General features: G+C 49.6%; 1 non-coding gene across 1 annotated transcript; it reads right to left on the bottom strand.

The window, feature by feature from the left end:
* Nucleotides 1–3,773: 3,773 nt before the first annotated feature.
* TRNAE-UUC (transfer RNA glutamic acid (anticodon UUC)) lies at nt 3,774–3,845 on the bottom strand. Its single transcript has one exon. It is a non-coding gene; the product is annotated as a tRNA-Glu (tRNA).
* Nucleotides 3,846–27,173: the final 23,328 nt, after the last annotated feature.

The raw sequence follows: 27,173 nt of genomic DNA, 5'->3' as shown, positions 1-27,173 counted from the left end.
CCACATATTATCACACATAGACACAAACAGCACGCCAGGCAACTTCAGCAAGAACAATATCACAAAATACTAGCCGGCCATTTTCACTACTAGACACAGATTCAATAACCCCAAGTCTTTCTCGAATAAAGATAGCACAACCGCCGGACCTACCAACTGCATGACTCACGCATACATTATATCTGCTACGGAAGACTTGAACCATTTTATCAGTAAGTTCTTCACTCTCACTTTTGGTGTCTCGGACCGCTAACAAGTCTATATCACTTTCTAAGAGAATGCGATTTAGTTGATATTGCCTTCTTCGTGCAGAAAGCCCTCTCGAATTAAAAGTTGCGATGCGCAAGACATTTTTAATGTTTACTGCCATATCAAGTTGGGATTATTGCCAATATTTTACTCACATTTTCACCTCAAACAGGCGCATCGGCTGACAAAGCTTCCATATATGTGGCCGTTCCAGGGTATTAATGTGAACAAGTACTCCGTGACTGAGCGGCGTTGTACAAGGGAAAAAAAGAAAAGAAAAAAGCCACCACTAAGAAGGCGGAAGTTTTGAAATAGTCTGTCGGGCCAACGCAAGGTTTGGCGTTGGCTTGAAAGGCTGCCTTCTGGACGTTGCAGCCTTTGTGGGAGGTTCTCCTGTGCTTGTTCCATCACCTCTTGCAGAGGTGTCTCCAGTTTCCTCTCGGGTTCTCTTTGCAGGTCCGCTGCCAGACGTTGCCATATCGACATCTGTGGTAATTTCCTCTGTGGCTTTCGTGTTTTCCGGAAAAGAATCGCTGCTGTGGTCTTGGGTGTTGTTTGCGTCTTCTTTAGGTGTGTCCAGGCTCGCTACGGTAGCAACAGGCCCAGAGTCTTCCTCGCTACTCGGCTCGTTGGCGTCTCCGCCTGGGGTGTGCAGAGGCACTGCTGCCTGAGTCTTTCCTTCCTCGCCATGTTCCCTGGTAGCTTCTTCAGCATCAACTCCGTCCATCATGTGCTCGGAAACCAAATCCCTCCGGGCTGGGCCTGCTACTCTGACGTAGGAGCGCACGCACGGGGTCTCGTCGTGGCCATAGCGACGACAGAGCCCGCAACGGGGAACACGGCACCCCCGACGTATGTGGCCGATGCCGCGGCACCGGAAGCAGAGCAGAGCTCTGCCTGGAACGTGGATGGGTGCGACATCTTCAGCAACACGTAATCGATGAGGCAAATCTTCGATGGTGACGCCCACTTTCAGTTTTAGTGTTACGGAGCGCGTTGTTGATTCTTTGTCAATGCAGCCTTTCACCTTCTATTTCTTTCTTGTGATTTCAGTCACCTTTCCGAAGACCGCCGGAGCCGTTTGCACATCGTCGTCCGGCACACCATGGAGTAGCCAGTAGAGCTTCAGGCGTACTCGGGTCTATAACCATGCAGCGCTCATTCTTGACATTGAAGGTGTCTGCAGCCAGTATCTTCTTCTTTCCTTCCTCGTCCTTGAACGTCACTGCCCACAGGTTATTCATTTGGTATGCCCCAAGGGCAACCACCTCCGGCAGCAGTGAAAGACGGTCGAGTGCGTCGCGGAAATGCTCGCAACGATACGGCCTTTCCCTTAGGCAACCATGCAAAAAAAAACGGTATTCAAAACGGAATCACTTGTGGGCCGATGCGGCAAAACAACCTGGTAATCTTCAGCCTGCTTGTCATAAGACCTAGTTCCGCGGCCATTGGCCGCTGTAACCGATCCGACGGAGCACATGCTTGCACATCCTTTCTCGAAGCACGCACAGCGAAGATAAAGGTCGGCGACACATACTCGGAAGTGTTTCAGCTCGGAGATCGAGGAACCCCCCAAGGATCGGTGATCTCTCCCGTCCTTTTCAACCTGTGCATGATTGGTTTGTCCAGAAAGCTGCGTAACATTAAGGGCATTGACCATGCCATATATGCTGATGATCTGACTGTATGGTGCGCTGGTGGCAGTGAAGGGCAGATACAGGACGCACTGACTGAAGCGATCAAGACGGTGGAGGAATACCTGAGACCTACTGGACTCAGGTGCTCCCCACATAAATCGGAGTTGCTACTTTAGAGACGTGAAAAAGGGGGCAGGCCTAAGGGCTGGAAACCTCTATCGGAAACCAATGTATACCTACATACAGAAAATGGTGTCAATATACCCAAAGTCAACGTGATCAGGGTACTAGGCTTTTTCATTGATGCCAACGGTGGAAACCATACGGAAGTCAAGAAAATCACCCTTAAAACGGATAACGCGTACAGGATGATCAGACGCCTGGCAGGAAGACACAAGGGCATGAAAGAAGATAACCTCATCAGGTTAATCAACTCTTTCGTACTCTGTCATATCTCATACGCCGCTGCCATGTACAACTGGACGCAGGTTCAACTCAAGAAGCTTGACGCAGCGATCAAGAAGGTTGTGAAAAGCGCATTGGGGCTCCCAATTCGAACCAGCACTGAAAAATTGCTCAAGTTAGGAATACACAACACGACCATGGAGATCGCGGTGGCCCAAGAAACATCACAAATAGCGAGATTATCTACAACCAGCACGGGAAGATCAATCCTGGACAAGATCATGGTCAACCCCATTACGGATCCAGCAAATTACACTAAAGTTCATCAAGATTTCGCAGACAACATAATTGTCGCACCGCTACCCAGGAATATGCACCCAAAACATAACATCAGCAGGAGAGTTGCACGAGCCAGGGCGTTAATCAAGAAAATGGATAAAGGGGGCAGAGGAGCCTGCTTTGTGGATTCGGCTGCCTACAAGGATCGAACAAAGTTCGCGGCGGCGGTAGTGGATCATCAGGGCAAATGCACCAACTGCGCCACGGTCTACACTTGCAAACCTGAAGTCGCTGAACAAGTTGCTATTGCATTGGCACTAACAGACGATCGATTCACAGAAATATACAGTGACTCGAAAACAGCTATTAAAGCTTTCAATAGGGGAAAGATTGCCCCACAGGCTGCTAGAATAATTAACCAAATGCAAACAAATGTTACACGTTACATTTATTGGTTCCCGGCACACCTTGGTTCACTTGAGGACATTCCTGTCAATCCAAATTAATCGGCCAACAGCGTCGCCCGCGACCTTACAGACCGGGCCGCTTTTACATATGGTTTTGATTCTGCTGGATTGGAGAACCTACAGAGAGATACGCTCATTACATACAATGAAATTACAAAACATTACTACATGGAAAGGAGGGAGTTTCCACCCCCTCACTATAGGCTAAACAGAGCACAAGCAGTTACACTTAGGCAATTACAAACACAGTCTTATTATTCACCTGCAAAAATAAAGGAATGGTATGACATTACAGGCATGAATATTTTATGCAAAGCATGCGAAAAGGAGATATGCACGCTTGAACATCTGCTCTGGGAGTGTGGGTCGCTCGGCCCTGGCATTTCCCGGAATCGGTTTTTAGGAAGGATCAGATCATATCGCTCAAGTCCTGGCTGTCCAGTACGCCCGTGATAGGGCTAGGACTAGGCTTGACCTCCCGGTCCCGACATGGGACTAGCCAGGCAGGTGGCCACACCTTGTACAGGACCAGAATAAAGTTTTTTCCTCCTCCTCCTCCTCCTCCTCCTCCTCCTCTATGCTTGCACGACCGTTCACTGTGGTGGCCGGAAGTGGAACGCCACTAGACCATGCCGGATAACGGGCAACGGCATAGAACCCTTCAACTTACTCGAAAGAAAGTGCTAACCAAAACAAAATATTATAGACGACGACCGCGAAAAGCAAACAAAAATATTTCCGACACCGGGAATCGAACCCGGGCCTCCTGGGTGAAAGCCAGGTATCCTAGCCACTAGACCATGCCGGAGGGCGGGCAATGGCATAGAACCTTTCAACTTACTGGAAAGAAAGTGCAAAATAAAACAAAATATTATAGACGACGACCGCAAAAGCAAAAAGCTAGCGTCTGGTAGACCTAGCGCGGCATGGCAGCAATGCACGTTGAAGGGGAAGTGCTGCCGGCGGATGACCTTACTGAAGACCCGGGATGGCGGACAATGTCCAGCCGAAAATCTAGAGCTACGACGAGGCCTGGATTGGGTGATGGCAGTTCGCCAAGCGAGATGCCTGAGCGACGGGGCGCAGGTGAAAGGCGCGGAGGCTCGACAATAAAGAATCGCATTGTGAAGGCGTCGCGCATGCTACCGATGCCACAAGAACACATCAAAATAGTCATTCGCCCACGGGGTGGGCTGAATTTGGAGAAAGTTAGCTCTACAGCGGTGGGCAAGGCAATCGTAGAAGCGGCAGGCCTCAGTATCGAGCAGATTAGGGAAGATGTTATTTGCCCTAACTTTATGCAAAATATATTGGTGGCTAGTACGCCAGAAAGGAGCAACGCTGAACGATATGTGAGACTCAAGTCAATCAGAGTGGCAGACAAGGATTTTGAAGTCAGTGCGTACGAGACGGCCCCACACACTACGTGTAAGGCGGTCATTCGCAATGTAGACGTTATGGATGGCCCCGCGACACTTCAGCGGAACATTGTTAACGATCCCAACCCGCTGGCTATGGCGGTCAAACGAATAAAAAACATAGGATCAGTCATCATTGTTTTCGACGGGTTAAAAGTGCCCAATTTCGTCAGATATGGGCCAACTCTGGTCCGGTGCTTCCTGTATCGAAAGCAGTTGGATGTGTGTTATGTGTGTGGCAAGCTTGGACATCGGGCGGATGTCTGCCCGGCTCCCGATTATTTTGAATGCCGAGGATGCGGGGCTCGGAACCCTGAAGAGGATCACAACTGTGTGCCTTGTTGCAAGCTTTGTGGCGGACGACACCTGACCACGGATAAACAATGCAGACAACGATACCAGCTTCCCCATGTCGTGCGTGTTCTACGACAGGAGAGAGCCAGGGCGGAGCTAACGGCGGAACAGGAGGCAGCCGAGATGGTGCAGCTGGTGAGCGCCCGCCAACGCTCTAAGGGACGCTCGCGCTCTAGGAGCCGCTCCAGGTCGAGGCAGCGGCCATCGACTGGGACTCCAACGACCAGGAGCCGATCGGTTTCTAGGGAGGCGCGGGTGCGCTTTCCTGCAGCTGGTGGAGACGGCGACGCAGCTGGAATCCAGACCACCTGGGCTGACAAGGTCAAGGGCGGCATCAGCGCCGGCCAAGCGTGCGAGCAGCGCCAGGAGCATGTGAATGGTAATAGGGATCGGGATAGGATTGCGCAATTGGAGAGAGAGAATCATAGCTTAAAAGCAGCCATTGACGGGCTTATCAAAGAGATAGCTGAACTTAGGAACGGCTTGCCTTCCGGTAACAGCGGTAGCTTAGGACAGGCTAGGAAACATGATGACTCGGTTGAGGTACCAAGGTCTGTGGAGGTCGCAGAAGAGACCATGGCGGACGAAGAGACGCCTGCTCCGAAAAAGAGGGCCCTATCCTCGACCATGCGGATTTAGGGCAAAGTCGGTTCCGAGCTTAAAGCAATGATGGCGACATTGCAAGAAAGTGTAAATCAGATCATTAGTAGACTGGAGCGGATAGAAGAACGGGAAAATATCACGGATCAGAGATTAGCGAAAATTGAAATATATCTAAACGAGACGGTGGTCCCTGTTATGGAGCGGGAGTGCACTCGGCCGCTAGCCCAGCAGGGTAAGTCGCCGAGTGGACTTGAGCTCAAAACTAGTTCACCAAATTCCCGTGGTCAAGATGGCTCTATTAAATAGTTCATTTAGTATTTGGCAGTGGAATTGTAGGGAGTTCAATCATGAGAAGGCGTCGCTGCAGCAGTTTGTTAGAACGCATGGTGTGAAACCTCAAGTTATCATGTTACAGGAAACACTGACGTCTAACGTGACCTCAACGGATTTCAAAGTGGAAGTTAAGGATAATGAACAGGGCAGAGGACTCGCTACTCTCATCAATAGGAGGTTGGCGTATATTAGACATGATCTTCACATGGCGGATTGCAAGATTGAATATATTATGGTGGAGGTAATTTTAAGTCGGCAAAGGTCATGTCAGAGGAGCGTTTACCTGCTTAACCTGTACAGTAGCACCCGCGACACGAAGCAGAGTTTCAAATCTCTCTTGACCAAGGCAACCAATCTGGCTAAGGATGCACCGTTGCTTATTGGAGGGGACTTCAATGCATCATATCATGTGTGGAAGTATGTTTATAGCACTATTAAGGGGGAGAGACTATGGCAGCAGGCACTAGACTTGAATTTAACTCTGATTACAGACCCTTCGTATCCCACCAGATGTGGCACGTCGACATGTAGAGATTCGACACCTGATCTCACTTTTGTTCGGGGGGTGGTGGATTCGTCCTGGTCCAATTCTAATATAGATTTTGGTAGCGATCATTACATACTTATGATTACTTTGGTAGTGGCTAATAAAAAGGAGCGCACATTCAGGATGGTTGACTGGGATGCATTTAGGAAACGAAGAGCGCAGAGGATCGAAGATGAGGGAAATAAGTTGACCTTGGAACAGTGGACTAGTCAGCTTAAAAGTGACGTTGAGGCGTCCACTAGAGAGGTTCAGACCGATATTGACACGGAACACATGGATAGTCGCTTGGCGCATTTGTTGGAAGCGAAGCAGTCGATGTTAGCGAGATGGAAGGGTCAGAGATTGAATAGAAGGCTTAGAAACCGTATAGCAGTGGTTAATCAGGAAATTGAAGACCATTGTCGGGTACTGCGCAAGCAGCAATGGGATGAAGTATGCAATTCTATAGATGGTCGCATTAAGAGGGGAGGCGCCTGGAGTCTGCTCAGACATTTACTAAATGAGACAAACACTAAATCTAATCAGAGGACTGTGATAGGTAAGCTGGTCCATCAGGCGTGTCGGGACTCCACGGAACAGGAGTTGCTGAAGGATTTGGCTGAGAGATACCTGACGTGATCTTGGAATATAGTGGGGACGAAAATGCAGCTATGGATGAGGAATTTACTGAAAGTCATATCAGGATGGCGCTGCAGAATCTTAATGGTCGATCGGCATCAGGGCCGGATGGCATTACGAATAAAATGTTACGGAATTTAGACGACGGGTCAGTTGAGTTCCTTACGCGGGAGATCAATTACCGATGGAAGGAAGGCTCTTTCCCGGAAGAGTGGAAACTTGCAACTACTGTTCTGATACCCAAACCGGGTAAGGCCATAGGGCTTGAAAATCTGAGACCCATTTCCCTGACATCGTGTTTGGGGAAAGTCGGTGAGCATGTCATTTTAAATAGGCTAACGCGTTATGTTGAGGGCAATGGGTCTTTCCGCACTCGATGATAGGATTTCGGCCCGGCCTCTTGACTCAGGATGCTATGATCAGGATTAAGCATCAGCTCCTTGACCGGCGGACTAGGGATACTAAGGTACTAATTGGACTTGATGTAGAAAAAGCTTTCGATAAAATCCGACATTCTTTCATTCTACAAGCGCTATCGGACTTGAACATGGGGCAGCGGCTTTTCCATTTTGTCAAGGCTTTCCTCATGGATAGAAGGACATGTCTCAAGTTTGGGGAGATAAAGTCGGAAGTCTTTAAATTGGATTGCTGTGGTACTCCGCAGGGATTCGTACTCTCGCCTATGTTATTCAATCTGGCGATGTCGAAGTTGGCTAATACACTGGACACTGCCCAGGATATTGGCTATTCTATCTACGCGGATGACATTACTATATGGAGTGCCGGTGGTAGTGATGGGGAGCTTGAGGCTAGGCTGCAGAAGGTGGTAACGCTTGCAGAGGAGTATCTGGGTCTCATGGGGCTCAAGTGTTCCACTAAAAAGTCGGAGTTGTTGATCTTAAAATCTAAGAAGCTAGGTCGTAGGCCGAAGGGTTGGGTACCGGAAGTTGAGCCTTGCATTAGAATTCATACTAGGGGAGGGTCGGTGATACCCCAAGTTGAAGCAATCAGGGTCCTGGGTTTTGTACTTGAAGCGAACGGATCGAACATTAGAACCATTCAGCGTATCACCAAGAAGACGGAGGAGGCCATAAGACTTATAAGAAGGATCTCTAATAGGCATAGGGGTTTAGAAGAAGAAGGTGCGATGCGCTTAGTTCACGCATTTATTATGTGTCATTTCTCGTATGTGGCAGCTATGCTAAATTGGAATAGGGGGGAGAAAAAGAAATTGGAAGCATTAATAAGAAAAGCCGTCAAGGCTGCGCTTGGTCTGCCTATGACTACGTCAAACGATATGTTGTTACGACTCGGTTTGCATAATACTTTAGATGAAATTTCCGAGGCTGAGCGTACTGCACAGAGGGAGCGGTTGCTAGGTACACCAGCGGGTAGGTATATTTTACAGTCAATTGAAGAATCGGTGGCTGTGTCGCACGATAAGGCGCCCCTACACGAGTTGAACGTGAACCTTAGGGCAAATATCATGGTTCGTCCGTTTCCGCGGAATGTGCACCCCGTGCACAATGTAGGGAGGCGGGTCGCGAGAGCTAGGGCTTCGTTGCGAGAGGCAAAGGATCAGGAGGAGGAGTCTGCTTTTGTTGACGCCGCATGGATTAATGGTAAAAATGCTTATTCGGTGGTGGTGGTAGATGGCAAAGGGAGCGTTAGAAAGGCTGGTTCCATTTATACCAAAGATCCGGGGGTTGCCGAACAGGTGGCTATTGCTCTAGCACTAATTGATTCAAGAAGAGTTTTGGTGCTTAGTGACTCGCGATCTGCGATTAAAGCCTTCTCGAGAGGACTTGTTGCGGAACCGGCTAAAAGACTGCTGCAGGGTAGGGATATCACTTCGCATACAGTTACTTGGTTCCCGGCGCACATGGGGACAGTGGATGGAGCCCCGCGTAACCTCAACAAGGTGGCGCACAGGGAGGCACGAGGATTAGTGTGCCGTGTACTCCCTGAAGGGGCTGGATCTCCCGCTCCTGAGTACAGGGACCAGCTGTTAACCTACAACGAAATCACCAAGCACTATTACCTAGGGCGCAGGGCATTCCCCCTGCCACATTCTAAATTAAATAGGCCGCAGGCGGTTACATTAAGGCTTCTGCAGACACGTACGTACCCTAACCCGGTCATCATGAATAAAATTAATCCGGACTGCGGGGTTTCACTCTATTGTAGTAAGTGTGGGGCTTTGCTCGATTTAGAACACATGCTTTGGCGCTGCTTGGCGTTGGCCGGTGATGGTTCTCGAGATGAACAGTGGTGGCAGCGGATGCTGCACAGTGAAGTGCTGGCGGACCAACTCAGGGCTGTCCAGAGTTGCCGTGTGACGGCCTCTGCCGTGTGACGGCAGAGGGGCTCGGCCTCTCTGTACCAACGTGGGAGCGGCCCGCATCAGTCCCAGACTGATCCCTCAGGACATAAATAAAGTTATTCATACCATACCATACCCTACCATACCGGGAATCGAACCCAGGCCTCCTGGGTGAGAGCCAGGTATCCTAGCCACTAGACCATGCCAGAGGGCGGGCAACGGCATAGAACACTTCAACTTACTGGAAAGAAAGTGCGAAACAAAACAAAATATTATAGACGACGACCGCAAAAAACAAATTAAAATATTTCCGATACCGGAAATCGAACCCGGGCCTCCGGGCAGAGAGCCAGGTATCCTAGCCACAAGACCATACCAGATTTTTTTATTACCGGCTTGGCGAAAGAAAGCACAATGTGTATATTACATGGCCATAAAAACAACTAGTCAATGCTGGACCAGTGTGTTGTGATAAGGACGATGTAGGCTAGTCACTTTGTCCAAAGCACTTAACCAATCAGGAGGATCACTCTGTGCACAAGCAAATTCTCTTATATATAGCACACTTTCAATGAAGTATTCATGTGCTGGGGTCTGAAGTGGCGGCGAGCGAAGTGACATTTTGACGAGTTCAACTGGAAACCGGCGTGGCGGAACATGTCAAGAATCGCTGAAAGAACGTCTGAGATGCGTGTCGGATGTGGGCGAATAAACGAAGACGTCATCCAGATAGCACAAACAGGTGGACCACTTGAAACCCTGAAGCAAGGAGTCCATCATTCGTTCGAAGGTGGCGGGCGCGTTACAGAGACCGAAAGGCACCACCTTGAACTGATAAAGGCCGTCAGGGGTAACAAATGCAGTCTTCTCTCGGTCCATGTCGTCGGCGGATATTTGTCAGTAGCCGGACCATAAGTCGATAGAAGAAAAATAGGTGGCACCGTACAGGCAGTCTAGAGCGTCATCAATACGTGGCAAAGGGTACACGTCCTTTTTTGTGATTTTGTTCAGGTGGCGATAATCTACACAAAAGCGCCACGTTCCATCCTTCTTTTTGACAAGTACCACGGGAGAAGCCCAGGGACTACAGGAAGGCTCGATAATGTCCTTTTCAAGCATCTTTTTTTTTACTTCCTGTTGGATAACAGCTAGCTCGTTCCGACGCAGAAACACGATATGGACGTCGGTGAATAGGGTTCGCATCCCCAGTATGTTTGACCTAAGGGTTTGATGGATGTTTGACCTAAGGGTCGATTGTCAAAGTAAAAAAATGTCGCGATAGCCTTCAAGAACGCGGCAAAGGGCTTCAGCTTGAGCAGGTGTAAGGTCAGAGGAAACCACCTTCTCAATGTCAACGCCAGTACCATGCGATGACGTTACGGTATGGGCTGAGCTGTGAAGATCTTCCACTGTGAATAGCTCGACCTCATCATCCTGCAAAGCGCTAACTATAGCTAATGAGATCCCCTGAAGCAGAACTTGCGCGGTTAGCACGAAATCGACAAGGGGAAGGCAGGCGCGGTTGCCAGTAATATTCAGCACAGTGTGCGGCACGGTAACATCATGTGTAAGTATAACGGCCGGAATTGGTGCGAGCACGTAATTGTCGTCAGGTACAGCTTGTTAGGACAATAAGTCGACGTGTGTCACAGATCGAGGCGGTAGGCGGATAAAATCTATGCAGCTCAAATGGCTTGGAGGCGGGTCCACAGGGTCGGCAAGAAGAGGCAAGTCAAGGCAAAGTGAGCCGGCTGAACAGTCAATGAGGGCAGAATGATTGGCAAGGAAATCCAGACCGAGAATGAGTTCGTGAGAGCAATGCTCGATGACGGTGAAGAGGACGACGCTGTGTCTCTCAATGGTGAGTCGGGCAGAGCACATGCCAACAATAGCGACAGTCCCTCCGTCGGATACTTGTACAACTCGGTTCGGGGCAGGCGTCAGAACTTTCTTGAGCCGACGGCGAAAAGCAGCACTCATAATGGACACATGCGCCCCGGTGTCAATCAACGTGCACACAGGAACATTGTCGACGTGAACGTCCTAAAGATTCTTGTTCGTGGGTAAGGTGAAGCGATGATTTCGTGCCAATATCCTCATTGCAGCTTCACCTCCAGAACGCTGCTCTGTCTAGTGTTCCGATCGGGGGTGCGGCGAGTAGGTCGAAGAAGGAGCACGGCGTGACGGGGGCGAACGAGATTGACGGCGGGAGGGAGAAGGCGAGCGGGAGTAGCGTGGTCGTGTCAAAGGTGTCGCTGGGTCCGATGATGGGGCGGGCATAGAAGGAGCGAAGGAAAAGGACGCGCTAGAGGGACGATGATGATAATCAGGAGAATAGAGCGTCGGAGAAGTCCAGCGCCTGCGGCAGTGGCGAGCAAGATGCCCAATACGTCGGAAGTTAAAACAGATCGGCTTGTCGTCCACGGTTCGCCATTCGAAGGGGTTGCGCTGTCCAGAGGAGTAAGAAGAGCGGGGTGGGGACGTGCGTGGAGAAAGAGGTTCCGAGCGTACGGAACGAATGGATTGCAGGCCGACGTTGGACAATTCTTGACGGACGACGGCCTGGACCAAGGAGATTGTCACCGGAGAATGATCAGGTGACGGGAATGAAGGGGCCGCCGGTTGTGCTGCTTCGACCTCACGACGAATGATGCTGGTCAAGTTGCCACATCGCGACGGCTCGTGGAAGAGGTCGTCACAAGATGGCGTGGCAGCTGTGTTGGGAAGTCGCATGATGTGCTGGGATACCCAGCGGCTTTTAGCATGCTCGAGACGGCGGCACTCCTTGAGGACCGCATCGATGCTGGTGACGTTCGTAAACACCAGTAAATTGAAGGCGTCGTCAGCAATGCCTTTGAGGACATGTTCAGGTCAGCATTGGCACAAAGGGCCAAGATGTCGAGAACGTACGACACGTAGGACTCGGTCGACGTCTGTACACGTGTGGCAAGTGCTTTCTTGGCATTGACTTGGCGACCGAACGGATTGCGAAAAAGGTCGCGGAGCTTCTCTTTGAAGAGATCCTAGCTCGAAATCTCCTCTTCGTGAGTCTGGAACCATGCCAGTGGAGCTCCGTCGAGAAAAGAACGTTGGCAAGCATAATAGTCGGATCCCACTTGTGACTGGTGCTGACACGTTCGTGTAAGCGGAGCCAGTCGTCAACATCAGGACTGCCCACTCCGGTGAAAACACCAAGATCCCGAGGGGGAGACACGGCGACGTAGGTCGGGGCTGCAGGCGCAGACGCTTGCGTAGATGAAGTGCCGCAAGCAGGAGCCGAAATTACACTGTCAACGTTGCGACCGCTCCGAAGCTCCATGACGGGTAAGGGGAAGGTCCGCCTCGACCAATGTTACGTGTAGCTGATGTACAAGTCTGTTTACAATATATTTACACATAGACCAACGGTGGCAAAGATGGCGACGCTATATCAAGCGGGCACACGTCGTCTCCTTCCTCCTCAGTGCAGCCACACTGTGGCGGCTGTTCTGTATCAATATGTCATTTAAGTTTTATTTTGTTTTCCTGATGTACCGGTTTTAGATTATTTTCACGCCGTCATGTAAGTGTGCATGGGTGATATCGCTGCGCACGTGGTTGTTTGGGTGTGTAAGTACGACCAACCCCGGAAGTAAATTTTCGTTGTTGATAGCGCTTCTCTTCATTTCTTCTTGTGTCCTTGTTTTGTTGCGCTATCCAGATACATTTCCATGTGTCATGTGTGACCGCTTGTGGTTTTCGAGTGACCTCACAACCATTACTGCACTACGCGACGTCGACCAAAGCACCATCGCCTTGGCTACGGTGAAGCAGTGTGTGCCCTCGGAGGTGCGCGCCTGTTCTACGTGCCGGGATTCGTTAGTAAAAGTTGTCGTGCCACACATTGCAATAATACATGGATATGTATACCACCCGGCGCCTCATGATCTTCCGAGGCTCAACATCGTGCAGGAGCGACTAGTCGTGGGCCTATACGAGGGCCTATCCCGAAGACACTGCAATACCGGGTCGACCCGCGGCGGAGGTGAAGCAAGCGTTAAGCACTCCCCATATGTTGGCCGATCCCGAAGACAGTGCAATGCCGGGCCGACCCGCGGCAGAGATGACGCAGGCGTTAAGCACTCCCCATACGTGGGCCGATCCCGAAGACAGTGCAACGCCGCGCCGACCCGCGGCGCAGGTGAAGTAGGCGTTAACCCTTTAATGTCCACTGTTGCCTTGGAGCAACAGCCCGAAAGAATTTTTTTTCGTGAATGCTGCCTCTTCCATGATAGTGTGGTGTCATCTGTGGGAAGACACCGAGCATCTTGAACTTCAAACAAGTATGTAGACATGGCAGCACAGGTTCTTTGTGTTCAAAAGCAGAGCGTTCTTGCATCTGCTGACAGGTGGCCACGTGAGTTCAGCACACATGAGTAAATTTGTTGAACCACAGCGGAATAGGACACGAGAACTATTAGAGTTAAAGCGGCTCAGAAGACGTTGTAGGACATTTGTGATTACGCTAACCGGTGTGGCCATAAATTGCACGACAGAATTTTACCCGCCAACATTGGTGTTGCTCATGAGCAACAACGGGCATATATATGCGGAGGCGCGATGAGTTATGGGGAGATACTGCTTGTAGTATTTTCCCGCTGGACTGAAGGTAAAACAAATCAATAAAATGATGTTAATTCTATGGAAAAGAACAAACATTAGTCATAGGGTAATATTTCTTGTATATTATAAATAGGTGGCGACGTCAAACGAAAGAAAGTGGCTGATTGATGAAGAAATTCGCGAGCTTACCTTCCTTCCGTATGGTGAATTGTCCAATGATGACTTTGACAGTGGCCCGGATGGCTCCAAGATCCTAGAGATAATCGAAGATAGATTGATTCCTGCTCACTTGAAATTGTGAGCAACCTTCGCGATGAAAAGTCACGCGAAAAGGAAGACGCAGAAATGCCAGGCGATACTGTCGAAGATTTGCCGGGAACTTCTAGTGCACAGGCAGAGGCTCAGCGCAGAAAGAAGAAAATTTTCTCAGAACATGGCCTGCTTCCAAGCCGTAATTGTTGCAAGGCCTTCCATGCAAAGTAGTACCATAGGTGCCCAATGTTGCTCTGAAGCTACACCTCCATTGTTCAGCAATGGATAAATATTTTTTTCTGACAGCATATTTGGCATATTTTGTCACTCCTTTATGCATGCCAAAGTTTCCGTGATGCTGCATGTTGAAAAAAGCACCCTACGCTGCAAACATTCAAAAGAAATCGCTGGGCTTTACGTAAACGATGCAGTACAGCCGGTTTCTGCTAATACATAAGTTAATCAGACCCGCCTTTTTCGTTCAACCGTGTTTGAAAATTCCAACACGTCCTCATGCATGCTGGGCACTTTTAAATTGTACAAAGAATGATTCTACGCAATGTTGCATAGAGCAGTCCACTCTTGAAGGGAACACCCAGTTCAAACTTGCAGTTGAGATACAAGAGGAAGGCACCCAAGCTACACTCTTATGCATTATTGGATCTTAGCGTTGAGTGCGGGAGTTGGCAGACGTTGAGGTGAACTTTGAGAAGAAAAGGTTTATTTACATTATATAGAGGATTAGAAACATCTAGAATAACAGTAAGTGTTAAACGACGGCCGGCCGCAAATCCTACGCTGCGGCCCATGGCAAGAAGAACGTCTTTCTTTCGATGGTTCTCTGGCCTCCAGGGTTAGAGAACCATCAGAGAACGGGGTCAGTCCATCGGGGTCACTCATTTTCAGCCAATCGTCGAGCTCGTACAGGTGTCGTCATTTTCATCTAATCGGCGAGCCCGCGCAGGTGTCGTCATTTCCATCCGATCGTAGGGCCCAGGCAAGTGGCGTCATGTTTGGCCAATGGGGACACTCCTTCGGCTCTACGCTCCGATGGCCACATCCGTCCTGCGTTGCCTCCTCGCCTGGTCGTCCTTGAACGACCTTTCAGTGCTGCAAAGCAGATTTTCTCGGGACTAAAGTCAACTACCTCGAAACGTGCCGACCTACACGTACACTTTCGCGAAACGACACGCGGGGGTAGGAGTAGAGACAAAAGCTCCACCCGTGACGCACAAGGGCGAGCTAGACAGCCTGTCTGGCGGGTCCGGTAGCATGGTTGACGCGCGCCTGCGCGCCATAGTTGGAATACGTCGGCGAGGGTTTGCGTGCGGAGGTCTTGGCCGATGCTAATTAATGGTCCGTATCTAACAGTCTGCCTGGCTATTTCCACGCGACCTTCTTTTCCAGTAAAGTTCAATAAATGTTTCCGTCATGTTCTTGAGTGTCGTTTAGGTTTTCTCTTGTAGACTGAATCGTACTGTACGTCCCCTCTTTATTAAATTAAGGGACATCGACTCCGAGAAGCGCTAGAGAGGCGCAACATCCCTTCGATGGACTCAATCGGCGAAAGGGTGAAACCGAAAATGCTGAACGTGTCACACTGAAGCTCAAGCGTGCGGTACATTGTAGCGGAGTGTTCAGCCGATAAGCACCCAGAAACGCATCGAAGAAGCTGCAGTAGTTTTTCGACAAAGGTAACAAGTGACTGCGTGCGCAAGATGTTTCACCTGCGGTATTTTCTCCCAAACAAAAACGTGGTCGCGACAGACGCAGGTTAAGCCGGTTCATGAGACACACGAGACGTGGGCGTAAAGAAGGTTGTCCGTATACCTTTGTCATCAAGATGGTTGTTTTCTTATCAAAGTAGCTAGCTCGTCTTTTCCACAACTCCAGGGGTTCAGGCGAACGCAGGCGAAGGTTAAGTAATCTTCGTTCATAATAACCCTCGAGTCGTCTCTTCGTATAGCCTGATTGTGCAGTTAACAGCCTAAAAGTGTGACCTTGAGTAAGACTTCTTCATGAAGAATGTAAGCCAGAATTTGTGGAGGTGGTGGCTCTCGCCTACACGGTGCTTTGAAAATCACGTATACGCTTTCCTGCCGGAAAGGAGAGAGAGGCAGAGAAGCTTAACCTAAAGGCGCCCGCCACCAGAAATCATGATTGTGCGGGAATTCTCGCCAAAGAGATATCGTTGTGTGCAAATGACAAGTGTGTTTAAAAACTCAACAAATAAATACGGCTTTCACAATGTAGATATCGTGCGGAGCTTGTGGTTTTACCTTTAGGAACCATAGGTGCCTCCTCAGTGTGAAAAGACTTCAGCAAGGCAACTACAAACTACTGTAAAGAGCGGGTTTCTTTCTCACGTATCGGCCGACCGTATTGAATGGAGAAGAGGTACTTTGTTTTTGTTGCTTCTTATATTGGTTTAGCTTATTGATCTGGAAAATACCATATTGAAAAGAAATTGCAAAAAAAGGTCATTCAAGAGTGCCAAAACACATGACCCGGGTCATGAGTACACATGACCCGGACTGCTTGCAAGTCTGGCCCTCCTCCCTGCCTTCGCTTACAGAAACTACAGTTCACGCGAGTCGGTCTAGCCAGCCAGAGAACTCCATCCGTCACGAAAACAAAAAGGCGGTACCACGTTCACATTTGCATTGACGTGCCTATCTCGCCGAGTTGGACCACACGTCTCGGGTTCTGCGCCCACACAGCGCGTTCTAGTTCGTATTCTCCTTTACGTTCCCCCTCTGCTCGGCCGCTCAGCTCGACCCAGCGCAATGCGTACAGGCACCGTGCCGCGGCGCATTTCAATTCGCGCACGTTGCGACAGCGTGGGTGACGCGGTACTCGCCAGCAATCGGAAGAATCCCGCAACAGGTGTGCGCTGTAGGGCAGCGCGACGCGGTATCGGCGCGGCGTCCCTCCCCGCCGGGCGAACCAGTGGAAGTAAGCGCACTAAGGGCAGGCCGCTACTGCGCAGGTTCGTTGACCTCGGCATCTGCGCGCTCCTTGCCGGCCGGTCGTCGTCGTCAATCCACGTCTCCCGGGGAGACCGCAGCCGCAGGAGATCGGTGGGGCTGCCGAGGAGAAGCGCGCGCAAGTGGAACGCGGCTCGCCGAGGAAGGCCGGGATTTCCTGGCCACCGGAAGGGGTGCCGTCGACGCCGCTACTCCTTTGGAGCCATGACCCACTCCCGGCCTCCGCTGCAGGGGTCGACGACCGCCGCGCACATCACCTGGCCGCAGCAGCCGCTGCAGAAAGGCGCCGCTGTTGCTGTTTCCCCCGGGGCGTCGAATCGCCCTCCCTCCTGTTGCGCGCCCCTCTCTCCTGCCCTCGGGAGGGCAATAGCGGGCGATGTCTCTCCGGTCGGTGCAACTGGAGCGGACGTTGTTCGTTTTCGTGAGACACTCGAGTGCTCAGCTTCTGGAAGCTTTAACGAAGCCGATTCACGTGTAGATTCGTGTGGATGCTACAACGCTTCGATATGGTTCGGGTGTTCTGTCAATTGTTCAAAAACGTATTCGCTCAAGGATATTGAATCGAGCGTTGACTTCTCCGAATAAGCCGCATCTTTCAAGAAGCCATAGTCTTTTCTAAAGCCCATTTGTGCAAGGCGTAGCCACATTAAGGGATTAGTGTCTTACGTGTAGTCCTTTGAGAATTTCCAAGTTCATTGATGTCTAGGGTTGTGATCCACCTGCGAAGCCTAGATCATAGCTCGGCAAATTCACTCATGAGTCGACTCAGTCACTCTCAGGTCGATCCGTGAGTCTGAGTATATACATCAATGAGCCCGGCTAGGTACAATTTATATTTTTGAGTGAGTATGAGTGAGTCCTGTTTATCGTGGTGACATATGGTCTAGTTCGTCCGAAGTAACTTGTTAATAGAGATTGAGCACGCCAACGCTCGTAATTTATCATACACTCTGCCTCGGTGTTGCGGGTTTCTTGCTCATGGGATCAGTGCCCAGAAGATGTAATTAACTTACTGCCGCTCCTTACGAGCACGTCAGCCTCTTCCACTCATTATGCCAAGGGCATTGGAACAATTCCCCAATGCACCACCGTTGCTTGCAAATGCTGTCATGATATGCACAAGCCACTTCTTCCTCTGGTGGCGGCCCTTTATAGCAACATCATTGTTCGTGGTGTCTGTGAACTGATTTGAAGCCCCTTCGCTTATGAATTACCACACCGTAGCCAGCCTCAGCCTCTTTCGCATAGCCTCGCGAGGAGTCAAATCAATCACATCTTCTATCGAGTGCACATGGAATCGCAATGCTGTGTGAATACGTGTCGAAGGCGCGTGGTCCTTGCGCTCCTCAATTGCGCATCTCGAAAAATTAACGTCGTTCGTGACGTAAGTGAAAAATTCTAAAGCCGATAAAGCGGCCTTACGGATTTGTCAAACTAAAGCGGGAAACTCTTCTTTCCAGTGCCGAGATCGTTCACAAATGACAGACTCGCGGTTCTAACACGCCATCCCGCACCTGCTATAAGACACGCCTAATGGAAAGCTTAGAATTATTTTTTGACCCGATGCTTTCTTTATACCGTTCTCTGAAATTTCAGTGAACGGATGTCCTTGCATTCTGTTCCCTTCGCATTCAACCGTTGTGGCCAGAAATATCATGCTTAATACCAGAGCGACACAGATGCTTATGTACAGCGATGGGCATTCTTGAATGAAGTCAAGAACTGTGAACATTTGTTTCCCTGATTGGGCATATTATGGTGCATCATTCACCGCTAGTGACTTCCACCTATGTGCATAAGCCCGCCCACTCATTGTTTGACGCATCAGGTCTTTTTTTTACGTGCAATGTGCCGATAATTGCAATGCACCAGAACGTCCATACTATTAGTGAATAATGTTACTAGTTTCTAAATCTGTTGTTCACTTTGGGCAGATCTAGAACATCGGCGGTATTAGCATCGCTAATCAAAGTTCCCAAAGTCTTCCAGTACGATCAGTACAAATTATTTGCATCTTCTGTGCAATCTTTCCACGGTTCAGCAACCTGCCGTCTTCTTGCGTACATTTATATTTCCAATAGTTACTAACGGGGTGGTGACAACAAAGCATCCGAATGCGTCCTAATTTTTCTGTCATTTGTTGACAAGACCATTAGCACTGTTCAAAAAAGGGCCCGAATCGCGTCTATTTCTGTCCGACTTTGCAATATAAGCATCTACCATAAGCCTAAAGATTACAAAGAACTGGGGAACGATAACGCACTCTTCTCCGCAGACAAGTTGCAGCGTAAATCTGTGAGCGAGTGTGGAGGAATCCCCTCCGAATGTGCGGCTGTGCATCCATCCTCCGAGCTACTCTGCAATGCCGGAGAAAACGGTACAGCCGCGTAGTTCCCTTCCTCTATCTCGTTCTCCCTTGTTGCCCCCGCGACCGCTGCGCACCCGGCCGGCACTAGTAACCTTCTTCGGCAGACCTTCTCGCATGCCCGACTCTACCGCTACGCGAACAAATGTGCAGTGGCCGTACCAATACGCACTGGGTGTTGAACAGCGTACGAAGTGTGCAAGTTCCGATGTGACATTCTCCTAATGTTCTTCCAGTGCTAATGGCCGTGGCGAGACACTACTTATGTACCCCACACATTTATTACAGCGCGTGCTGCATTGGTCTAATCGTTCTGTTGTTTCCTATTTACCCTCGTTTTTCTCCTTTTTTTTCTAAGTAGTCATTAGACGGTACGTACTAAGAAATCCATTTTCCCATATTTCCTCGCTTAATTATGTAGATACGAGCAAGACAAATGTTCACACGAAGATCGCAACTTGAAAGGATACAGTGGTCGAACAAGGAATATCAATGGAGCCACCGTAGTCGTCGAAACGTTTCGACAACGTTCCAGCGTTGTCGTCCAACGTTTCGACAAGGGGACTCCTTGTCGAAACGCTGGCTTCAGCGGCATTTCTTATTGAGCGATTGTTGATCACGAATGAAACGGTTCCGAACGGTACCATCGTTTCCTGATCGACGCACGCACGCAGCGTCGTAAAACCGACTTCAGAGTAGGGTGGGCGGCAGTACAAAGCTTCCACTATGCTGCCGCAAGCACGCGGCGTATGCCCGCAGTTTTTGCAACCTCGGTTCATCAATATGAAGGCAAGTACGATATCAACAGAACGCGCCTAGTGATGATTCTTGCGCATGAATGGGTCCGAATAAAGCTCCTGGAATGTATGACATTGAACATAAATCAAAACTGCGTGCATTCTGTCTGGCTGTTTGTGGAGTAATCTGCGTCGTTCGATGAGCTAGAATCTCTGAATGTATGAAACAGCCACGTGTTCTGACGACGCCCGCTACTATAATATCATCTTCACGCAGATCAAGAAGAAACGAAAGATCGAAGTATCTGCTGAAAGTTTCTGAACTTATTGAAGCGTTCTTATGGACAAACACTTCAGTATTGTCAACTTTGAGCGCTTACGTCCCTTCAAATCTTCTTCCGAATTGTAAAGCGCACAAAATCAAAAGACCATATACGATCGAGGGCACATCCTCGTCATGTGATGACATGATTAGCATAAGGCTATAGGAGGACACTCAGAGTCATGGGCGGGTATAGGCCGTCACGACAAGATATATGGCCAAACAGCTGTTTCTGGTGAGACTCAACAGCGTAGTTTATTGCGCTTAGACGGCGTTTTCAAGAAGATTTACCTTCAGGCAGGGAATGCTGCATGCAGGCGATGCATATATGCAGATGGCGAAGCATGACGCCTGGAGTGCTCAAACGGCCAGCAGTCTTACTGCGGCCGAGTCTCTCAAGGAGAACAGGAGATTATAAAGCGGGGTGATGTCCGCGGCGTAGATGGCAGGAGAGGGTTCGCAATCTACATGTCCCGCATGAATCTTCGGCCCCGTTCATAATCGCGACTTCGTCCTTCCTGACTCCTATATTACCGGTTGCGTACCTCCACACGGCAACGCTTAGCGGGAGCACCCGACGACCCAATCGAGATACAAGCGGCGAGAAACAAAAAGAAGACAGTGAAAAAAAAAGAACGCAGCACCAATGTCAGTGCCCCCGGCAGCCGCGGCTGAAGTGGCGGTTGTGCTGGGGCGAGCGCGCGGGCTGGCCTCTCACTTCGCCCCAAGCGGCCCGGTGGCCCGTATGGCGACCGTTCAACCCGCTGCCGGCCTTGGCTGACGGCGAAAGCGAAAGTGCGCTGCCGCCCCTTGCGTCACAAGCGAAGCGGTTGTCGGGAGGGGGGAGGGAGCGCTTAACGGGCCTGCCAACGCTGTCGGCGCGCCAGTCACCCTCCCAGCCAGCCCCAGTCAGTGTCGGCAGAGTTCCGTGCAACGCAGCGATATAGCTGCGACGCCACGAAGAATGTGCTCGGAAACTGAATAAAAACGTGGAGGGCGATTTCTGGATTGTGTAATGCCACTCATATTACCCGGCATCTCCGTTGCTGTCTTTCTCAGAAAAGTCTTGCCATCGAATCTTTCAGTCACCGTAATAGGAACTCCACCAGAACGCGCGAACCTTCTTTGTGCATGCTTGCAAACTGTATTCTTACTTTTTTTTTTGCTCATGGCAGTTTTCTCGGGAAAGATTGAGAAATTTTAGACGGTCTTCGCGCAGCTGCAAACTCCATTTCAACTCCTCCTGCAACGTCGCGAGTCCTTTACATAATGCTAACGCCGCACTGGGAGAACACATGAGCACCTTGTGCTTCTCGCGATTTGTACTGTCAGTACTGCGAGGAACTAAACAGCTTACCGTCCGTTCAGAAAGCATTGCCAGTTGCCGCGGCGGTCACGCACGTCGCCTCGGGGATCTGCCGCCGGTTGCCGCTGAAGCCCGGTTGCCGCGTTTTGTGCTGACAACGACCAGCGTGGCTGCGTGGCCTCGCGGTGCGGTGATTCATACGCGTCCTTTGGCGGGGCTAATCGTGCCGGTGGTTACGCCAAACTCTAACCTTCCGGGTGAACGCAACCTTCGAGGGAACGCAACCCGGCCTCTACACAACGCCGCGCACCACAACAGTCGAGTTTACAGGCACGCCAGCCTTGCAGGAACTGGAATATAGAGAAGCAGTCGACAGTGGGCTTAGTGCGGCAGAATGCATAAGGGTGAGACCGGGACAGACCAAGGGGTGCATGGCTTAGCAGACATTATCATCACTCCAGGCTAGCACCACAACACAGTGATGATGCCGTAAGCGGACTAGTTAACAACAGCGCAGAACAGAAAAGGTATTCAACATGAAAATGCATGGAAATCGCGTCATAAAAGCCTACTCTGCCTCGCTTGAAGTGTTGAGTTGCAAAGCATCACGCTGTGGTTAGAATGATCATCAGGGCGTTCGGCGCACGCCTGCAACACTAAGAAGTCCGTCATAATCTGATTCTTGAATATGATTAGCGCTAAAAACGTTGACTTGTTTACAGAGTGGGTTGTTCATGTTTCAGGTCTGATGAAACCCTCACGAACCTTGAGGGCAAAGGCTGTTTGTTGTGTCAAATTTTAGGTTGTCGATGCTGTAATCACGCTGAAATAGCGAAAATGACAAGCACCATATGATGTGCATTGCTTAGAAGAGTGACCCCCTCCCCCCCTCCCGCTGGATGAACTAAATTCTCGCTTCAACTCAAATCCTGAGCACAAAATTTTGTGCGAGAAGTGTCGGTTGTTAATGATGGAGACTCGCTGAAACTTTATGAGCTCTGAACACTAAAGATATGAATTAGATATGGATTGTCGATGCTCGTGTCTCATTGAAACACTACAGATTTTCGCGGGCGATCCATTGTCACTAAAACTTCACAACCCCTGAGCTCAAACGGCTGTACATTGCCTTACAAGGTGGATGGGTTGTCAAAGCGTGTCAAAGCATAAATCTAGCTAACGCCGTAGAGACACTGACTTTGCATAGGAGAGAAGAATGGACTATCAGGGCTCGTGCCTTACTGAAGCCCTACAAACTATGAGAACAACAGGCTTGAATTTTCCACACGATTGGGATATCTAAGCTGTAATCTCCCTGAAACCTTACAAATTGGTTCATCGCGAGAGGTTGTCCATTGCCAAATGTCGGTTGTCAACACTGCCAACTCACTCAAACCTTGCAACCCTTGATTAAACTCTTGAAGCTGTGCATTGTTTAGAAGGGTGGGTTGTCGACGCTCAAGTGTTCTCAATGCCCTAGAAATCCTGAGCGTTAAAGATCGCGTGTAGGCTAAAAGAATGGGTTGCTGCCTCAGTGACGGCTTGCAAGCACCAAGGCGCCTACTCTTGCATTACCTGCAAGAGTAGGCGCCAGCGCTCGAATCTGACAGAAACCCTATTAATTCTGGCATTAATAGTGATGCATTGTGAGAAAGTGTGAGTTGTCTACGAGGTAATTTCATTGAGACCTTAGACGCTGCAACGTTAAAGGCTGTGGATTGCCTAACAGAATGGATTCCCAATGCTCTAATCTGACCGAAATTCTGCGGACTTTGATCAGTAAACGCTGTGTATTACCTTGAAGAGTGAATTGTCAGCGCTATCCATACTCTGAGCACTAGGTACATTGCCCGGAAGAGTGGACTGTTGATGCTCTATTTTCTCTGAAATCTTACAATCCCCGAGCACATGGTGTTGTTCACTGCCAAAAAGTGCAGATTGTAAGTGTTAGGCCGCTCATCTCTCGAACATGCAGAATGGGCGGTGTAGGGCTGCGTGATTGTTTTGTATATACTTTCGCAGTGCCGCGAGTTGCCCATAGGGAGGCGTCCACTCCCCAGCGCGTCAGGGCAGAAACCGTTTCTGTTTTTGAGGGGTCGGACGGCCAGCGTGGTGTCGGTCACGAGCCGCGGAGCACGCCGGGCGGGGGTGGGGGGGGGCGGATGCGGCGAACGGATTCGGAGAATGCGCGCACTGGGTTGGCATTCCGCCGACGGTCATAACAGGTCCACGCAGACAAGCCTCGAGTGGGACGGCTGTACGCGACGTCATGGCGCCGGCTCCCGAGTCCCCTGCTGGTTAGAGACGCCGCCGGGGTTTACAGGGGCCTAGCAATGTTGACCACGTGTTGCGCGTACGGAGCGGGGGTCCACTCCCCTACGCGTCCGGGCGGCAACCACGTGTATCTTGTTTTGAGCACTGAGAAGAGCCCGCGTGGTATCGAGTGACAAATTGCAGTGCACGCCGTAGATAGAGGCGCGGTGCGCATGCGGAGATCGCGTTCGCAGAACGTCGTCTTGAGAACGCCGAGTCCGGATGCCGCCAACGATCATTATTTTTCCACGCGGAAAAACTTTCAGGGGGGACTGCGGTACGCGGTGTTGTGACACCAGCACCCGAGCCCCCTGCTGGCTAGAAACGCCGCTGAGGTTCGAGATGGCCTCAATAAATCGTGCGTGCCTGGCGTGTTTGCTGAGGCCGTCACTGACCACGTGCAAATAGGAGGGGGAAACGAAGTTGTGTGAAGAAAGAAAACAGGGTTGTTTTCCAATACATTTACTTTTGAGAGTAAGGCCAACCCTTTGGGTTGTGGCTTAACAGGCTTTCAACTCTCATTGGCAACTGCTTCTGTGGGATGGGCTAACGGTCCTACCGCCCTTTTTCTTTGTCTCTTTCGCCTATAACAATCGAGACGAGGCGCTTGTTCCTCAGCCTAGGCTGCAATCACTAAACCTGATAGATCAGTAAGACTCCGTACGATGCAACGCTAGTCTGGGCCGTAACCACTTAGTGGTAGAACAGGGAGACTCGGTTAGTTGTATGTAGTGACAGTTGTCCTAAGCTCTAACTTAAGGAAAAGTAGAAGAGTAAGGCACTGTTTACTTGTGTGTTTTGCATCAGTGTTCTTTTGCTAACTCTGCATTTGAGTGTGTAAATATTTTCGTTGCAATATATCTTCAAGTGTTGTTACCTCCAACATGCCTCCTGCATCATCAACGCCGATAATCACCTTGAAGAGACTTTGATCGACTTCAAGGAGAAAAGAACAAACTTAACTGTAAGCGCTGAAAAAATTACAAGCTTTATGTCACAAATGCAACTAACTTGCTATGAGAGGGACCGTAGTGAGCAGAGAAGCTCCGAATTTCTTTATATCCCATGAAGTCCTACAACAACAACAAAAAAAAAAGGATTAGGGGGTCTTACGAGCCAGAACCACGACCTCATTATGAGGCACCCCATAGGGAGGGGGGGGGGCGACTTTGGAAATTTGGACTACCTAGGATTCTTGAACATGCACCTAAATCTAAGTACACGGGCGTTTTCGCATTTCGCCTCCACCGAAATGCGGCCGCCGTTGCCGGGATTCGTTCCCACGAAAGCCATATCTGCCTAATTATAAGTACACGAGTGTTTTTTGTTTGTTTGTTTTTGTTTGTTTGTTTTTTATGCGACCACGAGCATACGGCCACTTCGGCAGGCTATCGAAAATGTGACGGTGTGCTCCAATGTGTCAAAGCTAGAGTCTCACTGAAGCTCTATAAGCTTTGAACAACAAACGCTGTGCATTTCCTATTGAAACGACTTGTCAATGCTTAAGGTTGATTCAAACACTGCAGACCCTGAATAATAAAGGGTGGTATGACTTGAAGAGTGAGATGTCAGTGCTGTCAGTGCCTTAAGTACTAAAGGCCGTACGCTGCTAGAAGAATATGATGTCTAAGGTCGATTCTCAGCGAAACCGTACAAATCCTGAGCATGAAGTCCTGATAATTGCGTACAATAGTGGACTTGCAATGCTCAAGTCTCATTAAACTCCCACAAACCCTGAGAAATAAGTGTTATGCAAAGGTTAGAAGAATAGGTTCTCAGTGCTCTAGTCTCACTGAAACTTGCAAACTCCGAACTATAAATGCTATGCCTATAAGAGTGTGCTGTCGATGCTCGAGTTTTATCGCAGATATTGAACACTAAAAGTTGTGCAGCTCCTTGGAGAGACGGCTGTCGAAGCTGAAGACTCCCTCAGCCCTTAGAGGTGACCAGCACTAAAAGCTTATGCATGGCCTGAAAAGGCTACAGAAACCCGAGTCCTCGTTGCGTTACAGTGTGTGGAAGCGAGACTTCGTGTGTAGCATAAATGGTTGTATTGCCAAAATCCCAATGCGCTTAAAATTCATGGCTGCTGCGCAGCTCAAGGCTGTGCAGCCGTTGGAAAATTCTTATGTCAATGTGCATGTCCTAACGTAAAATTTACTGGAACCCAGTGCTTAAACGCACAGCAGCGCCTGCTGAATTATGAGTCTACGTCATTTCAAATGCTCAGGGCATAAGCCAACACCAGAGCGGATAACGTAGCCCCCACGACTATACGAGAAGCCCGAGCTTCAAGTTGAGGCTAAAAACCATTCAGCACTAAGAGCTATACAGTGCCTAGATGTGTGGCCTACCGTTGTTTTAACATATGCAAACTATGCTTTAAAGGGTATATCCTATCGAATATCCTGAACAAATTAAAGGATCGTGTTTTACTTGAGCGTAATGTCATAGATTTATGAGCAAGCTTATGTCTGAGATTTAGAGTTTCATTCCTCGTGAAAATATGAATACTCGGCGCTGATTGTATATGCAAGTGAGACCAATAGAGAATGGTGATGTGCATACAAAGGAAGTCAATCTAGCTTCCACAAAAGCGATCTCGAGAAAGAGTGATCTTTATTTTAAAGGTTACACGAGACCTGCAAGTGCCAGGCAATAAGCCGAATGAAGAATCCCATCATGCAATATACCACGCAGTGCGCAAGTTACCTAGAAGATATATAACTATCACTATTCGCCTTGGATGATATTGCCTTAAACGTGCGAACCTGAAGCAAGGTAAAGGTGTCTCGTAACCTGGAAGATATGTAGCACCCTTCGTCTTATGTGCCTTATGTGCTATTGATTAAACGTGCGAATCTGAAGCAAGGTAAAATTGTCTTGTTACAAATTGCACTCGCTACAAAAGGAGAAAAAAAAAGGAAGCAAACGTTGCGATTCACACGCACCTCTCTTGACGACTGCAAGCAGCCCATTGGCCGACTAAAATGGGATGCTGGCAATACTTATCCGGTGTCGTAAAAACGCAGCCAAATTCGTCCCATCGAAGCGGC

Source organism: Dermacentor variabilis, chromosome 3 (genome assembly GCF_050947875.1).
Source record: "Dermacentor variabilis isolate Ectoservices chromosome 3, ASM5094787v1, whole genome shotgun sequence".
NCBI classification, from domain to species: domain Eukaryota; kingdom Metazoa; phylum Arthropoda; class Arachnida; order Ixodida; family Ixodidae; genus Dermacentor; species Dermacentor variabilis.
This window is presented reverse-complemented; position numbering and strand designations above follow the sequence as displayed.